This window comes from Coregonus lavaretus (assembly GCF_964263955.1).
Source record: "Coregonus lavaretus genome assembly, chromosome: 36".
In the NCBI taxonomy this organism is placed as follows: domain Eukaryota; kingdom Metazoa; phylum Chordata; class Actinopteri; order Salmoniformes; family Salmonidae; genus Coregonus; species Coregonus lavaretus.
In genome coordinates, this window is record NC_140023.1 from 20,521,910 (window position 1) to 20,535,398 (window position 13,489).

The 13,489-nt window shown below is 42.0% G+C and overlaps 1 long non-coding RNA gene across 1 annotated transcript; it reads left to right on the plus strand.

Annotated features, from left to right (window-relative positions):
• Positions 1 to 12,723: 12,723 nt before the first annotated feature.
• Positions 12,724 to 13,082, plus strand: LOC311110662. Its single transcript, XR_014610715.1, has 2 exons — positions 12,724 to 12,775; positions 12,860 to 13,082. It is a non-coding gene; the product is annotated as an uncharacterized lncRNA (long non-coding RNA).
• Positions 13,083 to 13,489: the final 407 nt, after the last annotated feature.

The following is a 13,489-nucleotide window of genomic DNA, read 5'->3' on the forward strand; positions in this document are numbered from 1 at the left end:
CTGTTTTGTCTGTGTGTGTGTGTGTGTGTGTAGTGTGCGTATGTCTATCACTGTAGCCATTAGCGATGCTAATGATAACTGTCTTCTGGTAGATGGAGAAAGGCTTTCCCAAAAACCTTTTAATTAATTAGAAAGTAGCATATACCCTATGGAGGACCACATCTGCCATAATTAGAAATAAATGAATATATAAATGCACACATAAATAGATGAATACATGAATAAATACAGTTGAAGTCAGAAGTTTACATATACTTAGGTTGGAGTCATTAAAACTCGTTTTTCAACCACTCCACAAATGTCTTGTTAACAAACTATAGTTTTGGCAAGTCGGTTTGGACATCTACTTTGTGCATGACACAAGTAATTTTTCCAACAATTGTTTACAGACAGATTATTTCACTTATAATTCACTGTATCACAATTCCAGTGGGTCAGAAGTTTACATACACTAAGTTGACTGTGCCTTTAAACAGCTTGGAAAATTCCAGAAAATGATGTCATGGCTTTAGAAGCTTCTGATAGGCTAATTGACATCATTTGAGTCAATTGGAGGTGTACCTGTGGATGTATTTCAAGGCCTACCTTTAACCTCAGTGCCTCTTTGCTTGACATCATGGGAAAATCAAAATAAATCAGCCAAGACCTCAGAAAAAAAATTGTAGACCTCCACAAGTCTGGTTCATCCTTGGGAGCAATTTCCAAACACCTGAAGGTACCACATTCATCTGTACAAACAATAGTACGCAAGTATAAACACCATGGGACCACGCAGACGTCATACCGCTCAGGAAGGAGACGTGTTCTGTCTCCTAGAGATGAACGTACTTTGGTGCGAAAAGTGCAAATCAATCCCAGAGCAACAGCAAAGGACCTTGTGAAGATGCTGGAGGAAACAGGTAATAAAGTATCTATATCCACAGTAAAACGAGTCCTATATCGACATAACCTGAAAGGCTGCTCAGCAAGGAAGAAGCCACTGCTCCAAAACCGCCATAAAAAAGCCAGACTACGGTTTGCAACTGCACATGGGGACAAAGATCGTACTTTTTTGAGAAATGTCCTCTGGTCTGATGAAACAAAAATAGAACTGTTTGGCCATAATGACCATCGTTATGTTTGGAGGAAAAAGGGGATGGCTTGCAAGCCAAAGAACACCATCCCAACCGTGAAGCACGGGGTGGCAGCATCATGCTGTGGGGGTGCTTTGCTGCAGGAGGGACTGGTGCACTTCACAAAATAGATGGCATCATGAGGAAGGAACATTATGTGGATATATTGAAGCAACATCTCAAGACATCAGTCAGGAAGTTAAAGCTTGGTCACAAATGGGTCTTCCAAATGGACAATGACTGGACTACAGCCATATATAGTAGATTTGAACCTAGAAGAAGACCAAGAGACTGGACTAGGCAAGAAGGAGTCGACCGGGATTGGCCAGAAAATCACGGTAAGCTAACGCTACTGAGTGAGTATCAAGCAAGCTAGCTTGGCTACAACTGATAAAGTCAAGCTAGCTAGCTAGCCACGTTTTACAGCCAGACCTTCACCCTTAAAAAAATGAATTTGTTGTCAGAAACTTCCCACAAGTTTATGGCAAATTAGCTGCAAGCTAAATAGTGTGCCACAAAATGTTGCCAGAAGTTTGCAAATATTTGCCACTAGTGGTGAATCTGCGGCAAACCTTTGGCAACAATAATATTTATTGCCACTAGTGGCAAACAGTTCCGCAGAGTTTTATTTCTGGCGTACAATTCTTTTTTTATATTTTTATTCTGTCAAGATTCTATTTGAATCTGTGGCAAACCTGTGGCAACAATATTTATTGCCACTAGTGGCAAACCATTTACCAGAAGCCGTTTCTGGTGAACACATGAGTTCCAAGACCAGTAACCGTTGATGACCAATCAGGGGGATTAGAAAAATCTGTTGGAAAATGGAAACCACGCTATCTAGCTAGCAACCTACCAAAGTTGTCAGGTGTCTAACTTATTAATTACATTTCCTAATAAACTTTAAAATTATGTTAGCTAATTGATGCCTAGTTAGCAATGTCGTGTTTTATGGGATAGAGTGAAACACATTTTGTTGATACCAGTTTCAGTTCGGTCAATGCCACTAACTGGCTAGCGTTTAGCTAGCTGGCTAGCGCATAGCTATCATATCTGTGCACAATTAATGTGATAGCTAGCTATCTAACTAATGATTTGCCTAAACACTTATTTTTTGCTGTCTTTTAATACCAATATGCATGTCAATATGCTAGTGTCACTGTTCAGTTGCATGTTAGCTAGCACAACCACTGTTATGATGTCTTTTCATGGTGTTGTGGGAACAAGGTTACATTTATTAGATGAGTGACTCTTGGTGCCACACAGTCTGAATAACAAGGATTCCAGTATGTCAAGGAAGCTTACTGGTGTATATCTTAGAATGATTGATAGATGGGATATACTGACTTGGGGTAAAGGGTAATACCATCAAAGAAGGGAGTGCCAACTGATGGTTACCAGATGTTGTTGAAGAAACGTGTAACATGAACTATATAAACTGAGAGATTTTCTTTGTCTAGGGTTGTTATGACAAGAGGCAAAGCATGTGCCATTTGTTAGACGAACCCGGTACCGAATCTATTAAATATTTGTATTAACTCTCCATCTAAGTGTTAAACATCTTCTTGCATCATGAATTACTTGATACCTGAGAAACTCATCATAACAACAACTAAGGTAGAAAAGATATGAGCTGACTTGACATCAAAGCAAAGCTTCACTTTTGCAGTTGGATACCCTTCCCCAACCCATGGTGTTGGAAGAGGCTGTATTGGGAGGAGGATGCATAAACACCCTGGAAAGATGTTTGTGGTGCAATCAGTCATAATACTTTTTTTTGGAATGATAAATGAGTGTATCGTCTTCAAGCTTGATAAGGTAAACAAATGCATGTATTATTCTCATAAATGTAGCCCATACATTCATTCTTTGTAAAAAATTACACTAAACAAAAATCTAAGCGCATCATGTAACGTGTTGGTTCCATGTTTCATGAGCTGAAATAAAAGATGCAACTGGCATGCTGACTGCAGGAATGTCTACCAGAGCTGTTGCCAGAGAATTGAATGTTCATTTCTCTACCATAAGACGTCATTTTAGTATGAAAAAAAAAATGTATGCACTCACTAACTGTAAGTCGCTCTGGATAAGAGCGTCTGCTAAAATGACTAAAAAAAAAGTGAAAAATTTCTTCACCTGCGGGATCGTCTGAGACCAGCGACCCGGACAGCTGATGAAACTGTGGGTTTGCACAACCGAATCATTTCTGCACAAACTGTCAGAAACCGTCTAAGGGAAGCTCATCTGCGTGCTCGTCATCCTCACTAGGGTCTTGACCTGACTGCAGTTTGGCGTCGTAACCGACATCAGTGGGCAAATGCTCACCTTCGATGGCCACTGGCACACTGGAGAAGTGTGCTCTTCACGGATGAATCCCGGTTTCAACTGTACCGGGCAGCGTTGTGTGGGCGAGCAGTTTGCTGATGTCAACGTTGTGAACAGAGTGTCCCATTATGGTGGTGGGGTTATGGTATGGGCAGGTATAAGCTATGACTACAAACACAATTGCATTTTATCGATAGCAATTTGAATGCACAGAGATACCGTGACGAGATCCTGAGGCCCATTGTCGTGCCATTCATCCGCCACCATCACCTCATGTTTCAGCATGATAATGCACGGCCCCATGTCGCAAGGATCTATACACAATTTGTGGAAGCTGAAAATGTCCCAGTTTGGCCTGCATACTCACCAGACATGTCACCCATTGAGCATGTTTGGGATGCTCTGGATTGACGTGTACGACACGTGTTCCAGTTCCCGCCAATATCCAGCAACTGCACACACCCATTGAAGAGGAGTGGGACAACATTCCACAGGCCACAATCAACAGCCTGATCAACTCTATGCAAAGGAGATGTATCGCGCTCCATGAGGCAAATGGTGGTCACATGGCTTTGAGATGTAAGTTAACAATAATTCATTTTGGAAAAATGAATTGCCATATTCGGCATAACTCAATTTTAAATTGCTTTTCTTCCACCCAAGTCTTACACACCTGAGTTAGGAAGAAGAGACAACTAGTAGACAACTGTCTCTCAATGATGATGTCCCCAGTCTAGATTGACTGTCATAATTAGTTGATTCGTTTGAATCAATTGTGTTGAGGCTTGCCTGTGGCTCGCTAGGAACAGTTGGCCACACATTTAAAGGTAGTTTTAGTTGGCCTAAGTCCCAGTTTATGCTAGCTACATTGTTGGTTTATATAGCATTTATACAAGGCAGAAACATTGTTTCCTTGCTGAAAAATATATAAAATGCCACCTTAGCAATTGTTCATGAGATGAGACGTGGTGCCATAATATACCCAGTGTACAAAACATTAAGAACACCTTCCTAATATTAAGTTGGGCCGCAGGCACTTCATGTTTTTGATTTAACCGACCTGGAAGACCAGGTGTGTTGAATTTAGGAAATCACTGAAATGATCAATTAGCTCAATTGGTCAGGGCTGCGTTCAGGACATAAAAATGTGATAGAATGTTAAATTGAACAGAAACAGTGCTGTACTAAACGACCAGTTGAAAAAACGGGAAGGGTTAGGTTGAGGGTTCAAAATGCACCGCTTCCCTTTAAATATGTCACTTGTTGCTTCAAGCCACACCCCGGCACACCCATTGAACGGAGCAAACGTATCTGTCTGTTCAAGAACGTTTTGGGAAAACGTGTCATTCAGTATAAACCCGTTCCGCAACGTAGCAAACGTTCAAGCAAACTGCACACACCCCCTGGTTTAGAGCTTACTTGGAACATTTACATTTACATTTTAGTAGACGCTCTTATCCAGAGCGACTTACAGTGAGTGAGTGCATACATTATTATTATTATATATATTTTATTTTTTTATCATACTGGCCCCCCGTGGGAATCGAACACACAACCCTGGCGTTGCAAACGCCAGGCTCTACCAACTGAGCTACATCCCGGCCGGCCATTCCCTCCCCTACCCTGGACAACGCTGGGCCAATTGTGCGCCGCCCCACAGAATCCTGCAGTACCTGCGGGACTCCAGGAACAGGGTTGCCTACCCCTGCTCTAGGGTCCTTTGGTGAAGTGACTGCTGTGCAAGGTATTGGGCAACAGTTTTCTTCCTTGGCCCATATTTACAAAGCGTCTCAGAGTAAGGATAGTGATCTAGGATAACCTCCCCTTTGTCAATGTAATTGTACTCCGTGTGAAGGAAAAACTTAAATCAGTACTCATACTCTGAGATTCTTTGTGAATATGGGCCCTGGCCTGTCAGCATTCTGGCCTGTCAGTAATGCCACTCCACATGTAATGCAATAAAACATTTAGAAGAATTAGCTTAGTCTGTCAGTAACTTAGCTAACTAGCTAATGAAACACATGTAAATGTGCACAAGCCTAATGAGCCAAATGATATGAAAACAACAGCCTATTTGCAGTGAAATTAGGAGGGACATTTTTCTTGCCAACTTTAAGTCACCAATACATCAAACAGGCAGGGGAACAAAGTATTGACAAAAACTGTTGAATAGTCAGTAACTAGCTAGTCTTTAAAATATAGCTACCAATTATATTGCTAGTTGTTCTTTTCTACAGTCCACTTAGCCAGCTATGGTGAACTCTGATGGTGGGAGTAAGCTAACGTTAGCTAGCTTTACCCCAACAGTTTCAAGATAGCTGGCTAGTTAATGGCATTTTTTTTATCAATCAGATTAATAGCTAGCAAATATATTAATTCACCTATATACAGTGAGGGGAAAAAAGTATTTGATCCCCTGCTGATTTTGTACGTTTGCCCACTGACAAAGACATGATCAGTCTATAATTTTAATGGTAGGTTTATTTGAACAGTGAGAGACAGAATAACAACAACAAAATCCAGAAAAACACATGTCAAAAATGTTATTAATTGATTTGCATTTTAATGAGGGAAATAAGTATTTGACCCTTCTGCAAAACATGACTTAGTACTTGGTGGCAAAACCCTTGTTGGCAATCACATAGGTCAGACGTTTCTTGTAGTTGGCCACCAGGTTTGCACACAACTCAGGAGGGATTTTGTCCCACTCCTCTTTGCAGATCTTCTCCAATTAAGGTTTCGAGGCTGACGTTTGGCAACTCGAACCTTCAGCTCCCGCCACAGATTTTCTATGGGATTAAGGTCTGGAGACTGGCTAGGCCACTCCAGGACCTTAATGTGCCTGTTCTTGAGCCACTCCTTTGTTGCCTTGGCCGTGTGTTTTGGGTCATTGTCATGCTGGAATACCCATCCACAACCCATTTTCAATGCCCTGGCTGAGGGAAGGAGGTTCTCACCCAAGATTTGACGGTACATGGCCCCATCCATCGTCCCTTTGATGCGGTGAAGTTGTCCTGGCCCCTTAGCAGAAAAAGACCCCCAAAGCATAATGTTTCCACCTCAATGTTTGACGGTGGGGATGGTGTTCTTGGGGTCATAGGCAGCATTCCTCCTCCTCCAAACACGGCGAGTTGAGTTGATGCCAAAGAGCTCCATTTTGGTCTCATCTGACCACAACACTTTCACCCAGTTCTCCTCTGAATCATTCAGATGTTCATTGGCAAACTTCAGGCGGCCCTGTATATGTGCTTTCTTGAGCAGGGGGACATTGCTGGCGCTGAAGGATTTCAGTCCTTTAAGAGTGTGCTCCTAATCTCAGCTCGTTACCTGTATAAAAGACACCTGGGAGCCAGAAATCTTTCTGATTGAGAGGGGGTCAAATACCTATTTCCCTCATTAAAATGCAAATCAATTTATAACATTTTTGACATGTTTTTTTCTGAATTTTTGTTGTTGTTATTCTGTCTCTCACTGTTAAAATAAACCTACCATTAAAATGATAGACTGATTTCTTTGCCAGTGGAAAAACGTACAAAATCAGCAGGGGATCAAAACACTGTATGTGTCCCTTGTAGCAGCTAGCTAACCCAAGTTTTCGATGCATGCCTCCACACGGAAAAGCAGGTAATGTGGAGATCCGTTGTTTTCAGCAGCCGCCAGCACTGCCAGAGTAATCTATGTTAAGCAAGCCACAATAATGTTTAGCCACAATAGTGGATTTTGCGGTTCGACTTCGAAGTCATTCATTGAAACTGATGCAAACTGATACAAAAAAGTGAAATCATGCCATATTTGGACTAGATAATGCTTAACCTGTTTGGAATGTTTTTATATAAATTCAACAGACAATAATTCGTTAATTTGACCAAAAATGACAAATCAGTTGAAATCGCACCATTATTAGACTTCATAATTGCATTGGGGACATACTTATATTTTTCTGTACAGCCTTACCTATTGATTGTGGATAAATGCAATGTGGTATCAGCCTACTCAGTGACACAACAGAACACAACTGTGAAGAGTGTACACAAATATTAGCATTGTAGCTCATATTAGAGGGCTTTGACTTGTGGGAAATCACCTCCCCAGGCAGTCTATTGTTTGTATTGAACATTCATATTGCACTGTACAGACTTACCCCATTTCATGGACCCAAGATCCATAGGTATCAGCCTACTCAGTGACACCCAGAGAACACAACTGTGAAGAGTTTACACATACAGTGGGGAAAAAAAGTATTTAGTCAGCCACAAATTGTGCAAGTTCTCCCACTTAAAAAGATGAGAGAGGCCTGTAATTTTCATCATAGGTACACTTCAACTATGACAGACAAAATGAGAAAAAAAAATCCAGAAAATCACACGATTTTTTATGAATTTATTTGCAAATTATGGTGGAAAATAAGTATTTGGTCAATAACAAAAGTTTCTCAATACTTTGTTATATACCCTTTGTTGGCAATGACACAGGTCAAACGTTTTCTGTAAGTCTTCACAAGGTTTTCACACACTGTTGCTGGTATTTCGGCCCATTCCTCCATGCAGATCTCCTCTAGAGCAGTGATGTTTTGGGGCTGTCGCTGGGCAACACAGACTTTCAACTCCCTCCAAAGATTTTCTATAGGGTTGAGATCTGGAGACTAGCTAGGCCACTCCAGGACCTTGAAATGGTTCTTACGAAGCCACTCCTTCGTTGCCCGGGCGGTGTGTTTGGGATCATTGTCATGCTGAGAGACCCAGCCACGTTTCATCTTCAATGCCCTTGCTGATGGAAGGATGTTTTCACTCAAAATCTCACGATACATGGCCCCATTCATTCTTTCCTTTACACGGATCAGTCGTCCTGGTCCCTTTGCAGAAAAACAGCCCCAAAGCATGATGTTTCCACCCCCATGCTTCATAGTAGGTATGGTGTTCTTTGGATGCAACTCAGCATTCTTTGTCCTCCAAACACGACGAGTTGAGTTTTTACCAAAAAGTTATATTTTGGTTTCATCTGACCATATGAGATTCTCCCAATCCTCTTCTGGATCATCCAAATGCACTCTAGCAAACTTCAGACGGGCCTGGACATGTACTGGCTTAAGCAGGATTTGAGTCTCTGGCGGCGTAGTGTGTTACTGATGGTAGGCTTTGTTACTTTGGTCCCAGCTCTCTGCAGGTCATTCACTAGGTCCCCCCGTGTGGTTCTGAGATTTTTGCTCACCGTTCTTGTGATCATTTTGACCCCACGGGGTGAGATCTTGCGTGGAGCCCCAGATCGAGGGAGATGATCAATGGTCTTGTATGTCTTCCATTTCCTAATAATTGCTCCCACAGTTGATTTCTTCAAACCAAGCTGCTTACCTATTGCAGATTCAGTCTTCCCAGCCTGGTGCAGGTCTACAATTTAGTTTCTGGTGTCCTTTGACAGCTCTTTGGTCTTGGCCATAGTGGAGTTTGGAGTGTGACTGTTTGAGGTTGTGGACAGGTGTCTTTTATACTGATAACAAGTTCAAACAGGTGCCATTAATACAGGTAACGAGTGGAGGACAGAGGAGCCTCTTAAAGAAGAAGTTACAGGTCTGTGAGAGCCAGAAATCTTGCTTGTTTGTAGGTGACCAAATACTTATTTTCCACCATAATTTGCAAATAAATTCATAAAAAATCCTACAATGTGATTTTCAGGATTTTTTTCCCTCATTTTGTCTGTCATAGTTGACGTGTACCTATGATGAAAATGACAGGCCTCTCTCATCTTTTTAAGTGGGAAAACTTGCACAATTGGTGGCTGACTAAATACTTTTTTTCCCCACTGTATTAGCATTGTAGCTCTTATTGCAGGATTTTGACTGTGGGAAATCACCTCACCAGTCAACCTACTTTGTGTATTGAACATTCATATTGCGATGTACAATCTAGGGATCCTGGGTATATGAAATGGGGTATCAGCCAGTGGTGTAATCAGATGAGTGAGCGCTATTTAAAAAAAAAAATGATATTATAATTTCTCAATCAAAGTTTGTACTGACAGGTGTAGCCTATTGAAAATCATTATAGAATAGGCCTATGCATAAAATGCATCCTCCAATTGCAACATCTTCCTATGCCCACACATATTGTCACAAATATTGTCAAAACATTTTCTTCTATGTTTAATACCCTCAAACATCAAGTTAGGCATACAGTGGGGAGAACAAATATTTGATACACTGCCGATTTTGCAGGTTTTCCTACTTACAAAGCATGTAGAGGTCTGCAATTTTTATCATAGGTACACTTCAACTGTGAGAGACGGAATCTAAAACAAAAATCCAGAAAATCACATTGTATGATTTTTAAGTAATTAATTTGCATTTTATTGCATGACATAAGTATTTGATCACCTACCAACCAGTAAGAATTCCGGCTCTCACAGACCTGTTAGTTTTTCTTTAAGAAGCCCTCCTGTTCTCCACTCATTACCTGTATTAACTGCACCTGTTTGAACTCGTTACCTGTATAAAAGACACCTGTCCACACACTCAATCAAACAGACTCCAACCTCTCCACAATGGCCAAGACCAGAGAGCTGTGTAAGGACATCAGGGATACAATTGTAGACCTGCACAAGGCTGGGATGGGCTACAGGACAATAGGCAAGCAGCTTGGTGAGAAGGCAACAACTGTTGGCGCAATTATTAGAAAATGGAAGAAGTTCAAGATGACGGTCAATCACCCTCGGTCTGGGGCTCCATGCAAAATCTCACCTCGTGGGGCATCAATGATCATGAGGAAGGTGAGGGATCAGCCCAGAACTACACGGCAGGACCTGGTCAATGACCTGAAGAGAGCTGGGACCACAGTCTCAAAGAAAACCATTAGAAACACACTACGCCGTCATGGATTAAAATCCTGCAGCGCACGCAAGGTCCCCCTGCTCAAGCCAGCGCATGTCCAGGCCCGTCTGAAGTTTGCCAATGACCATCTGGATGATCCAGAGGAGGAATGGGAGAAGGTCATGTGGTCTGATGAGACAAAAATATAGCTTTTTGGTCTAAACTCCACTCGCCGTGTTTGGAGGAAGAAGAAGGATGAGTACAAAACCTAGAACACCATCCCAACCGTGAAGCATGGAGGTGGAAACATAATTCTTTGGGGATGCTTTTCTGCAAAGGGGACAGGACGACTGCACCGTATTGAGGGGAGGATGGATGGGGCCATGTATCGTGAGATCTTGGCCAACGACCTCCTTCCCTCAGTAAGAGCATTGAAGACGGGTCGTGGCTGGGTCTTCCAGCATGACAACGACCCGAAACACACAGCCAGGGCAACTAAGGAGTGGCTCCGTAAGAAGCATCTCAAGGTCCTGGAGTGGCCTAGCCAGTCTCCAGACCTGAACCCAATATAACATATTTGGAGGGAGCTGAAAGTCCGTATTGCCCAGTGACAGCCCCGAAACCTGAAGGATCTGGAGAAGGTCTGTATGGAGGAGTGGGCCAAAATCCCTGCTGCAGTGTGTGCAAACCTGGTCAAGACCTACAGGAAACGTATGATCTCTGTAATTGCAAACAAAGGTTTCTGTACCAAATATGAAGTTCTGCTTTTCTGATGTATCAAATACTTATGTCATGCAATAAAATGCAAATTAATTACTTAAAAATCATACAATGTGATTTTCTGGATTTTTGTTTTAGATTCTCACAGTTGAAGTGTACCTATGATAAAAATGACAGACCTCTACATGCTTTGTAAGTAGGAAAACCTGCAAAATCGGCAGTGTATCAAATACTTGTTCCCCCACTGTACCTAATTTCAAAATAGGCCATCATCACTGTCAATCGTGAATGATAATTCTTCACGTTTTACCGGTGAAATGTCCAAACTGCATGCAAATCATTTGATCTCAATCAGTTTCATTGGAATATTTATTTAGATCTTTTTGAATTACTGTTTCGTGGGTGAATTAAAGCAGACGGTGTTAACAAACTATTAGCCTTTCTTGTAGGCCAATTTTCTTTCAATCAATGATGAGGGTTATTTGAAGTGATTTGAGCGCCCTTTGAATCGCGGTGGTGAAAGGACCGCACCGTAACCAAGTGGTCACATATCACTCTGGGTTCCACTGTGCAAGAGGGGTCCCTTGGAGTTTAATGAAAAGCAAGGGAGACGCGGTGAATTTGGATCCTAGATCTCATTGGTGTGATGATAAGGTTCATGCAGTGGATCAGTTTGTCTTCATACGCAATAGAGGTGGTACGTTTCTGTAAGCTAAGCACTCAGACAGTAGGGCGAGTTCAAGTGCGTCGTAGGCCTACATGAGCCCGAAGTCCATAACAAACTGTTTTGTGGACAGCCGTTTTATCAACCCCTGGTAGAGTTTTCTGTCTGTGGCTGTTCTTGTTACGTCGGATTTGGCCCACTCAAAGTGGTCAAGTCTCCAACCGACGGGCCTCTGCACACACTCCTACAGTTATTCATAATTCGCGCCACCTCCAGAGAGAGAGAAGACATTGAAGAAATCACAATTTACTTACCTATAGGCTACATATTTATTTAGTTTATCATTCTATCGTTTTCATGGAATTTTAGTAGTAATTAAATATAATTTATTTAGAATTTATTAGAATACATTTTCCAGAATATTTTTATCAGTTCCGTGTATTCTCAAATTGAAAAAAGTGAGGGAGCGCCACTCCACTGCGCTATGGCAGCACTACATCCCTGGTATCAGCCTACTCAGTGACCACCACAGAACATAACTGTGAAGGGTGTACACAAATATTAGCGTCGTAGCTCTTATTGCAGGACTTTGACCGTGGGAAATCACCTCACTATTCAGCCTATTGACTGGTGAGCTAATGTGGCTCATTTCACAGTGGTTTCATTTCACAGTCATGTCAAAGTCCTGCAATAAGAGCTACAACCTTAATATTTGTGTAAACTCTTCACAGTTGTGTTCTGTGGGTGTCTCTGAGTAGACTGAGTCGGCTGATACCCCATTTCATGGACCCAAAATCCATAGGTTAGGCTGTACATTGCAATATGAATGACTAGTATGCACAATAGACTGACTGGTGAGGTGATTTCCCACAGTTAAGAGCTACGACTTTAACATTTGTGTAAACTCTTCACAGTTTTAAACATTTCATGGACCCTAGATCCATAGGCAAGGCATACAGTATGTGTTAGGCCTACTGCTGCTAGGTAGCTCTCTCTCTGCTCTCCCCCTCCCCTCTGTCTGTCCTTGATTGCAGGAGTGAAGTCTGGTGTGCGGGAGTCAGGGTTCCAGCTGCAGCTCTTTCACCATAATCACCTCAGCCTTAAAGACCCGGTCAAACTTGCCACTCATCGTCAGATCATAGTCAAGACTACCATGTTAGTTTCGCTGTTGACTCAACCTGCTTGTTTTCGCCCTTTGTGTTTTTGGCCTGTTCTAGTTACTTTTCTCCTGTGCCACAGATTATTGGAACCTGACTCCTGCCTCCGCTTCACTCCTGCCACCACCATCCTGCTTTCCACTACCGGACCTTCCTTTTGGACTCACCATGGACACTAGGACGTTACGGTACCACTCCTGCTCTGAACCTGGATCTGTTACCCTCCCTGTAAACCTGGACTTGCTCTTCCCCTATTATTGGAAACCTGGACAAATTGAACTTTGTAAATAAACCTGTTAAACCTTCTCTGGCTCGGTGTAGTTGTCTGCATTTGGGTTCAAATCCAGTTAAATCATGACAGTATGCCCCCAATTCAATTCTGAAGTCTAAGGGGGTTTTCACATATGTGATTCATTTCAGGAAACTAGCCGTATGTCACGCGTCACTACTTCACAGGAGAGCCATTTGAATGTAAACTTTTTTTTAAATCAAAATGCCTTCTGGAACATGTGAACTTTCATGTGCCTTAATAACAAACTTGTATGCCATCTGTAAATACAAATAAAATAGTTAAATTACGAGCCTAGTTGGTTTAGCCACAGAAAAAAGACAGCGACCTTCCCGCTAGCCATGATTGGCTGAGATAATGAGTGGCTGGACATGCTGAGAGATCAAGTTTTGAAATCAGTGGAATTAGAGTATGATAGCTAAG